The following is a 10,773-nucleotide window of genomic DNA, read 5'->3' as shown; positions in this document are numbered from 1 at the left end:
GGTCCGTGGGGCGACGCACAATTGGCCTAGCGTCATCCGGGTTAGGGAGGGCTTGGTCGGTAGGGATGTCCTTGTCTCATCGCGCACCAGCGACTCCTGTGGCGGGCCGGGCGCAGTGCATGCTAACCAAGGTTGCACGGTGTACCCTCCGACACATTGGTGCGGCTGGCTTCCGGGTTGGATGCGCGCTGTGTTAAGAAGCAGTACGGCTGGTTGGGTTGTGTATCGGAGGACGCATGACTTTCAACCTTCGTCTCTCCCGAGCCCGTACGGGAGTTGTAGCGATGAGACAAGATAGTAGCTACTACAACAATTGGATACCACAAAATTGGGGAGAAAAAGGGGTAAAAATTCAACAACAAAAAAACAAAAAACAAAACAAACAAAAAATAACATCAAATTGATCAGAAATACAGTGTAGAGATTGTTATTGTAAATGACTATTGTAGCTGGAAACTGCAAATTTTTTTAATGGAATATCTACATAGCGGAACAGAGGCCCGTTATCAGCAACCATCACTCCTGTGTTCCACTGGCAATAGCTAATCCAAATTTGTTGTTTTAAAAGGCTAATTGATCATTAGAAAACCCTTTTGCAATCATGTTAACACAGCTGAAAACTGTTGTCCTGATCAAAGAAGCAATAAAACCGGCCTTCTTTAGATTAGTTGAGAATCTGGAGCATCAGCATCTGTGGGTTCGATTACAGGCTCAAAATGGCCAGAAAACAAAGTGCTTTCTTCTGAAACTCGTCAGTCTACTCTTGTTCTGGGAAATGAAGGCTATTCCATGCGAGAAATTGCCAAGAAACTGAAGATCTCACAAGTCCTCAACTGGCAGCTTCATTAAATAGTACTCGCAAAACACCAGTCTCAACGTCAACTGTGAAGAGGTGACTCCGGGATGATGGCCTTGTAAATTCAATTGATAGGGCATGATTTGGAAAGGTACACATCTGCCTATATAAGGTCCCACATTTGACAGTGCATGTCAGAGCAAAAACCAAGCCATGAGGCCGAAGGAATTGTCCGTAGAGCTCTGAGACAGGATTGGGTCAAGGCACAGATCTGATCATTGAATGTCCCCAGGAACATAGTGGCCTCAAATCATTCTTAAATTGAAGAGGTTTGGAACCACCAAGACTCTTCCTAGAGCTGGCCGCCCAGACAAACTGAGCAATCGGGGGAGAAGGGCCTTGGTCATGGAGGTGAAACCCAATGGTCACTCTGACAGAGCTCCAGAGTTCCTCTGTGGCGATGGTTAAGGTAGAGTGGCAAGAAGAAAGCCACTCCTTAGTAAAAGGCCAAAATGCACCTAAAGACTCTCAAACCATGAGAAACAAGATTATCTGGTCTGATGCAACCAAGATGGAATTCTTTGGAGGATAGCTGGTACCATCCCTATGGTGAAGCACGGTGGTGGCAGCATCATGCTGTGGGGATGTTTTTTAGCGGCAGGGACTGGGAGACTAGTCAGGATCAAGGGAACGGAGCAAAGTACAAAGAGATCCTTGATGAAAACCGGCTCCAGAGCTCTCAGGAGCTCAGACTGGGATGATGTTCACCTTCCAACAAGACAATGACCCAAAGCACACAGCCAAGACAACGTGGGAGTGGCTTTGGGACAAGTCTCTGAATGAGTGGCCCAGCCAGAGCCCGGACTTGAACCCGGTCGAACATCTCTGGAGAGACGTGAAAATAGCTGTGCAGCAACGCTCCCCAACCATCCTGACAGAGCTTGAGAGTATCTACAGAGAAGAATGGAAGAAACTCCCAAATAAAGGTGTGCCAAGCTTGTAGCGTCATACCCAAGAAGACTCAAATCTGTAATAGCTTTCAAAGGTGCTTCAACAAAGTACTGAGTAAAGGGTCTGAATACTTAAGGAAATGTAATATTTAAGTTTTTTATTTTTAATACATTTGCAAATCATTCTAAAATCCTGTTTTTGCTTTGTCATTATGGGGTTTTGCATGTAGATTGATAAGGGGGGGGGGGGACAATTCAATCCATTTTAAAATAAGGCTGTCGCATAACAACATTTAGGAAATGTAAAGGGGTCTGAATACTTTCAGAATGCCCTGTATATAGGGTTGGCTACACTTCCAGGATTTCAACCTAGCTAGCTAGTTACCTTGGAGGTTTCTCAGACGATCTGATGAGAATCTGAGGAAGATATGTGACTTGTCACTCTGATCTTAAAACCGCGTCTCGACAGAAATACATAATAAAATCAAATAAATGAATATAGGGAAAAGACTACGCACTCTGTAATATGTGCACACATACCACCAAGAGTGGGCCTACTGCTGTAATGATGTTGAATTATTCATAGATAGTCTGTGGCTAGCCAGCATACATGATCCACTATAATGGCCAGTAGCCTGCTATAGAAACTAGCTCACTACTAGGTTGCAGGATATGACATGTCTGTGGAGAAGGTACCAGGAATCTGAGTGGCATTTAATGTAGATACATATTGCAGTAAGGAAATGCACTTCTTAATATTTTAGAAGATTTATTATGTATAGTTTTGCTAATACATGTATTACATCAGTGGAGAATAAGAACAACAATCAAAGTAACTCTGCAAAAGAAGTGATCAAAATCAAGTATATACATAGGCATTTTCAATTTTCCAACTATACACAAATCCAGAAATGTTTTTGTTAGGTACAGTATACATTATGGAAAATTAAATCTATGCATAATTCTAATCAAAATATAGTTGCATCAATATATTTTTCTTTCTTTTTACCTATGATTACAAGCATCACATTTTAGCAACATATATTTATTTCATGGTAATAAGTGTTCAGATTGCAATTCTTCCTTATGTGTTGTGTATTTTTGTTCTATTAATGTTGCATGGTTTGTATTTATATCACTACGTATTCATTAAGTATTTTGTATGGTTTTACAGTGAAATAATTGTAAACATATTTTCAGAGTCATAATCATTGATTCCTTATATTTATATATTGCTGCCCAGAAGTGGAATAAAGAGCAGAAATCGGAGGTAATTTATCAATGTATATGGCAGTGGATTAACAAGTTTCTCTCCATTATATGTACAGCAGGACAACCTGCAGAGATGTGTTAAAACAGCAAATTCAGTAAAATGGTCTCAATGGTAGTAATTACAATAAAGTGACAATTTTGGCATTAATATCCCTACCTGTATCACTTGTGTATATTTATATTTATTGTGTACTAAGTAAACAATCAAAACATTTAACTGTATATATTAAATCTCTGTCATAAATTAAAGCACAATTAATTATTAAGAGCACAATAATAATATGACTGATATTACTTCTCAATTGAGGGATTTATCATATTCCTCCAAGTCACTCCAATTCAGCCCCATCGAAGAATTTCATTTTTTCAGAATGCATAGTTTCTTTCATCTGTTTGATAGATGAGGCGGTTTCATCTGAGATGGGCTCAGCCCCAAACACATGTGTAACTCTTTGAGTTATGACAACCGTTTCCTTGTCAGTGCCTGACGTTTCCCTAATTACATGCCTCGTAATGACTGTTTGCCCATCACTCTGTATTTTGTTGGTGTCGTCCACTGACCAAGATGCAGAGGAAGCTCCGGCGGTCCCTGTCTGCAATCCAAAATCTGTTAAGAGCGTGGCTTTCTGTGTGTCTGGTATTGCTTGTATATTGGATGTGATGACATGTGTACCAGACTCCAGTTTTAGGGTGTCCACTGATGAGGAGGAAGCTCCAGAGGACATTGGAATGGTGACCTTCTCTGCCAAGTAGGGTTCAAAAGAGATCATTTTTGTCCTTGCTGTGGAGGTAATGATATTACCTTGTATCTCAGTGGCAATAGGGTCAGAGTATTTCACTGTGACTTTGGTTGGAGAGGCCAATGATGGAGCAACTTGTTCGCTTGTGACTGTAGAACTGATATCTGCAAAAGCATCCGATGACCGCACTGAGAAGGTCAAGCTGGAATCTTGTTCCACAGAGTCACCTGCAGGGCTGTTCTCACTTGCTTCTTTCTCAGAAGTATCTTTTTCAAAAATTTTGGCAGATTCTGAAGGAGAAGATAGTCCAAATGTAGGAAACTTAAACCAAACAAATTTGGATTTTTCTTTCGCTTCTTCCTCTTCTTGGATAGACTGGGTTTCAGCACTGGGTCCTTCCCTTGAGCCTGTGAGCTTTTCTTCCACTTCCTCTAATGCAGGGACATAAAATTCAACATCAATGCTTCTTAATACCTCCCCAAATGTTGTCAAAGTCAACTTTGGTGAAATCTCTGGTCCTTGTGGTTCCACATGAATTTCATTATTCTCCAAAATAATATTTGGACTTATATCATCATGTTCATGTTCATTCTGTCGTTTGGATTTTGAAATGCTCAATTTGGGCATTTTGAAGGTTGGAAGTTTGAATTTACTTGGTGAGCCTTGACCTTTGCTGGGTAAGCCATGGCCTTTATCATCAATTGTCAGTTCTGAACTGTCAACACCATGAACATCCACATCAGCTATTGTCATTCCTTCTTCAACTGAGGGCCCTGCAGATCCAGCAACATGTAGATGAACTTCACTACATCCTTTAATGTCAACTGTATCCCCGGGTTCTGTCAAATCAACTGGAAAGGAAGCTCCTAGTACTTGATCTAGAATTTCTACACCAGGTACTTCAATAACCTTCTCTTTATCAGAGACATCTACTGCCACCTTTGAAGTTGAACCAAATGTAGGCAATTTGAATGTTGGCATTTTGAATCTTGAGGGGGAGCCAACAGCTTCTTTTACGTCAACTTCAATCTCTGGAGCTTCAATTTTCACTTCAGGCACTTTGAACTCTTTTCCCTCTGGGAGTGAAATGTCTACATTTGGAGGAATCACAATCTCAGGAGCCGTAATTTCAGATCTTGAAAAAACTATTTTTGGAAAGGTTATCAGCGGTTTCTTCACCCCCGTTTCAATTATTTTATCCTCTATGTTTGGTGTTAGTAGTTTTCCATCAACTGAAAAACCTTCATTTTTCATTTCAACTTGACTCTCTGGAGCTTTCATTTCTACATATGACTCTTTGACCACCTTTCCTTCAGGAAGAGATAAATCCACCTTTGTAAGACTGACATCTACCTCGGGTGCTTTCGCTTCTGGTTTTGAAAACCATCCAAATGACATCCTGGGCTTTTTCATTTTTACATCCATTTCTGTAGCAGCTCCCTCAGGCATTTCAACTTCACCAGAAGGCACTTTGAGTTCAATGCTTGATGGTTGGACGTTCATTTTGACCTCTGGTAAAGTGACATTTTCATTTTTTTTACGATTGACATCTATAGATGGACCTTTAAGGTCAACACTTGGCTTTTCGATGTTAAATGCTGATATTGTCAGCTTGGGTTCAGGTATTTCAGTTCCATGAACCTTGATGTCCTTGTCCAAATCAGGTACCTCTATTGTGACATTTGGAGAAGCTGCTCCAAATTTAGGGAATTTTAAAGTTGGCATTTTGAATCTTGATGGGGAGCCTATGGTATCTTTCACATCAACTTGAATGTCTGGAGTTTTCATTTCCACCTCTGGCTCTTTGACCTCCACCTTTCCCTCGGGAAGAGAAATATCCACCTCTGGAAGACTGATATCAACCTCTGGTACTTTCACTTCAGGTTTTGAAAATCCAAATTTGGGGAATGACATTCTTGGCTTTCTCATTTTCACATCAATATCTTTAGAACCTGCTTCTGGTATTTCAACTTCAACAGAGGGCACTCCGACTTCCACATCAGGTAGTTGGAGGTCTGCTCTTCCCTCTGGTAAGTCGACATCTACATCTGTCTTTGACAGACTTAAGCCAATTTCAGGACCTTTAACTCTTGGCAATGAGAGTCCAAATTTTGGTAATTTAAATTTACTTCCTTGTCCCTCAAGCTCAATATCATGTTTCATTTCAATTTGAACATCTGGAGATTTAATTTCCACGTCTGGCTCTTTGACCTCCACCTTTCCGTCTGGAAGCGAAAAATCCACGTTTGTAAGACTGACATCAACCTCGGGTGCTTTCGCTTCTGGTTTTGAAAACCATCCAAATGACATCCTGGGCTTTTTCATTTTTACATCCATTTCTGTAGCAGCTCCCTCAGGCATTTCAACTTCACCAGAAGGCACTTTGAGTTCAATGCTTGGTGGTTGGACGTTCATTTTGACCTCTGGTAAAGTGACATTTTCATTTTTTTTACGATTGACATCTATAGATGGACCTTTAAGGTCAACACTTGGCTTTTCGATGTTAAATGCTGATATTGTCAGCTTGGGTTCAGGTATTTCAGTTCCATGAACCTTGATGTCCTTGTCCAAATCAGGTACCTCTATTGTGACATTTGGAGAAGCTGCTCCAAATTTAGGGAATTTTAAAGTTGGCATTTTGAATCTTGAGGGGGAGCCTACGGTATCTTTCACATCAACTTGAATCTCTGGAGGTTTCATTTCCACCTCTGGCTCTTTGACCTCCACCTTTCCCTCGGGAAGAGAAATATCCACCTCTGGAAGACTGATATCAACCTCTGGTGCTTTCACTTCAGGTTTTGAAAATCCAAATTTGGGGAATGACATTCTTGGCTTTCTCATTTTCACATCAATATCTTTAGAACCTGCTTCTGGTATTTCAACTTCAACAGAGGGCACTCCGACTTCTACATCAGGTAGTTGGAGGTCTGCTCTTCCCTCTGGTAAGTCGACATCTACATCTGTCTTTGACAGACTTAAGCCAATTTCAGGACCTTTAACTCTTGGCAATGAGAGTCCAAATTTTGGTAATTTAAATTTACTTCCTTGTCCCTCAAGCTCAATATCATGTTTCATTTCAATTTGAACATCTGGAGATTTAATTTCCACGTCTGGCTCTTTGACCTCCACCTTTCCGTCTGGAAGCGAAAAATCCACGTTTGTAAGACTGACATCAACCTCGGGTGCTTTCGCTTCTGGTTTTGAAAACCATCCAAATGACATCCTGGGCTTTTTCATTTTTACATCCATTTCTGTAGCAGCTCCCTCAGGCATTTCAACTTCACCAGAAGGCACTTTGAGTTCAATGCTTGATGGTTGGACGTTCATTTTGACCTCTGGTAAAGTGACATTTTCATTTTTTTTACGATTGACATCTATAGATGGACCTTTAAGGTCAACACTTGGCTTTTCGATGTTAAATGCTGATATTGTCAGCTTGGGTTCAGGTATTTCAGTTCCATGAACCTTGATGTCCTTGTCCAAATCAGGTACCTCTATTGTGACATTTGGAGAAGCTGCTCCAAATTTAGGGAACTTTAAAGTTGGCATTTTGAATCTTGAGGGGGAGCCTACGGTATCTTTCACATCAACTTGAATCTCTGGAGGTTTCATTTCCACCTCTGGCTCTTTGTCCTCCACCTTTCCCTCGGGAAGAGAAATATCCACCTCTGGAAGACTGATATCAACCTCTGGTGCTTTCACTTCAGGTTTTGAAAATCCAAATTTGGGGAATGACATTCTTGGCTTTCTCATTTTCACATCAATATCTTTAGAACCTGCTTCTGGTATTTCAACTTCAACAGAGGGCACTCTGACTTCTACATCAGGTAGTTGGAGGTCTGCTCTTCCCTCTGGTAAGTCGACATCTACATCTGTCTTTGACAGACTTAAGCCAATTTCAGGACCTTTAACTCTTGGCAATGAGAGTCCAAATTTTGGTAATTTAAATTTACTTCCTTGTCCCTCAAGCTCAATATCATGTTTCATTTCAATTTGAACATCTGGAGATTTAATTTCCACGTCTGGCTCTTTGACCTCCACCTTTCCGTCTGGAAGCGAAAAATCCACGTTTGTAAGACTGACATCAACCTCGGGTGCTTTCGCTTCTGGTTTTGAAAACCATCCAAATGACATCCTGGGCTTTTTCATTTTTACATCCATTTCTGTAGCAGCTCCCTCAGGCATTTCAACTTCACCAGAAGGCACTTTGAGTTCAATGCTTGGTGGTTGGACGTTCATTTTGACCTCTGGTAAAGTGACATTTTCATTTTTTTTACGATTGACATCTATAGATGGACCTTTAAGGTCAACACTTGGCTTTTCGATGTTAAATGCTGATATTGTCAGCTTGGGTTCAGGTATTTCAGTTCCATGAACCTTGATGTCCTTGTCCAAATCAGGTACCTCTATTGTGACATTTGGAGAAGCTGCTCCAAATTTAGGGAATTTTAAAGTTGGCATTTTGAATCTTGAGGGGGAGCCTACGGTATCTTTCACATCAACTTGAATCTCTGGAGGTTTCATTTCCACCTCTGGCTCTTTGACCTCCACCTTTCCCTCGGAAGAGAAATATCCACCTCTGGAAGACTGATATCAACCTCTGGTGCTTTCACTTCAGGTTTTGAAAATCCAAATTTGGGGAATGACATTCTTGGCTTTCTCATTTTCACATCAATATCTTTAGAACCTGCTTCTGGTATTTCAACTTCAACAGAGGGCACTCCGACTTCTACATCAGGTAGTTGGAGGTCTGCTCTTCCCTCTGGTAAGTCGACATCTACATCTGTCTTTGACAGACTTAAGCCAATTTCAGGACCTTTAACTCTTGGCAATGAGAGTCCAAATTTTGGTAATTTAAATTTACTTCCTTGTCCCTCAAGCTCAATATCATGTTTCATTTCAATTTGAACATCTGGAGATTTAATTTCCACGTCTGGCTCTTTGACCTCCACCTTTCCGTCTGGAAGCGAAAAATCCACGTTTGTAAGACTGACATCAACCTCGGGTGCTTTCGCTTCTGGTTTTGAAAACCATCCAAATGACATCCTGGGCTTTTTCATTTTTACATCCATTTCTGTAGCAGCTCCCTCAGGCATTTCAACTTCACCAGAAGGCACTTTGAGTTCAATGCTTGGTGGTTGGACGTTCATTTTGACCTCTGGTAAAGTGACATTTTCATTTTTTTTTACGATTGACATCTATAGATGGACCTTTAAGGTCAACACTTGGCTTTTCGATGTTAAATGCTGATATTGTCAGCTTGGGTTCAGGTATTTCAGTTCCATGAACCTTGATGTCCTTGTCCAAATCAGGTACCTCTATTGTGACATTTGGAGAAGCTGCTCCAAATTTAGGGAATTTTAAAGTTGGCATTTTGAATCTTGAGGGGAGCCTACGGTATCTTTCACATCAACTTGAATCTCTGGAGGTTTCATTTCCACCTCTGGCTCTTTGACCTCCACCTTTCCCTCGGGAAGAGAAATATCCACCTCTGGAAGACTGATATCAACCTCTGGTGCTTTCACTTCAGGTTTTGAAAATCCAAATTTGGGGAATGACATTCTTGGCTTTCTCATTTTCACATCAATATCTTTAGAACCTGCTTCTGGTATTTCAACTTCAACAGAGGGCACTCCGACTTCTACATCAGGTAGTTGGAGGTCTGCTCTTCCCTCTGGTAAGTCGACATCTACATCTGTCTTTGACAGACTTAAGCCAATTTCAGGACCTTTAACTCTTGGCAATGAGAGTCCAAATTTTGGTAATTTAAATTTACTTCCTTGTCCCTCAAGCTCAATATCATGTTTCATTTCAATTTGAACATCTGGAGATTTAATTTCCACGTCTGGCTCTTTGACCTCCACCTTTCCGTCTGGAAGCGAAAAATCCACGTTTGTAAGACTGACATCAACCTCGGGTGCTTTCGCTTCTGGTTTTGAAAACCATCCAAATGACATCCTGGGCTTTTTCATTTTTACATCCATTTCTGTAGCAGCTCCCTCAGGCATTTCAACTTCACCAGAAGGCACTTTGAGTTCAATGCTTGGTGGTTGGACCTTCATTTTGACCTCTGGTAAAGTGACATTTTCATTTTTTTACGATTGACATCTATAGATGGACCTTTAAGGTCAACACTTGGCTTTTCGATGTTAAATGCTGATATTGTCAGCTTCGGTTCAGGTATTTCAGTTCCATGAACCTTGATGTCCTTGTCCAAATCAGGTACCTCTATTGTGACATTTGGAGAAGCTGCTCCAAATTTAGGGAATTTTAAAGTTGGCATTTTGAATCTTGAGGGGGAGCCTACGGTATCTTTCACATCAACTTGAATCTCTGGAGGTTTCATTTCCACCTCTGGCTCTTTGACCTCCACCTTTCCCTCAGGAAGAGAAATATCCACCTCTGGAAGACTGATATCAACCTCTGGTGCTTTCACTTCAGGTTTTGAAAATCCAAATTTGGGGAATGACATTCTTGGCTTTCTCATTTTCACATCAATATCTTTAGAACCTGCTTCTGGTATTTCAACTTCAACAGAGGGCACTCCGACTTCTACATCAGGTAGTTGGAGGTCTGCTCTTCCCTCTGGTAAGTCGACATCTACATCTGTCTTTGACAGACTTAAGCCAATTTCAGGACCTTTAACTCTTGGCAATGAGAGTCCAAATTTTGGTAATTTAAATTTACTTCCTTGTCCCTCAAGCTCAATATCATGATTAATTTCAATTTGAACATCTGGAGATTTCATTTCCACGTCTGGCTCTTTGACCTCCACCTTTCCGTCTGGAAGCGAAAAATCCACGTTTGTAAGACTGACATCAACCTCGGGTGCTTTCGCTTCTGGTTTTGAAAACCATCCAAATGACATCCTGGGCTTTTTCATTTTTACATCCATTTCTGTAGCAGCTCCCTCAGGCATTTCAACTTCACCAGAAGGCACTTTGAGTTCAATGCTTGGTGGTTGGACCTTCATTTTGACCTCTGGTAAAGTGACATTTTCATTTTTTTTACGATT

Source organism: Oncorhynchus tshawytscha, linkage group LG11 (assembly GCF_018296145.1).
Source record: "Oncorhynchus tshawytscha isolate Ot180627B linkage group LG11, Otsh_v2.0, whole genome shotgun sequence".
In the NCBI taxonomy this organism is placed as follows: domain Eukaryota; kingdom Metazoa; phylum Chordata; class Actinopteri; order Salmoniformes; family Salmonidae; genus Oncorhynchus; species Oncorhynchus tshawytscha.
The sequence above is the reverse complement of the archived record's forward strand: the minus strand, read 5'-3'. Positions refer to the sequence as shown.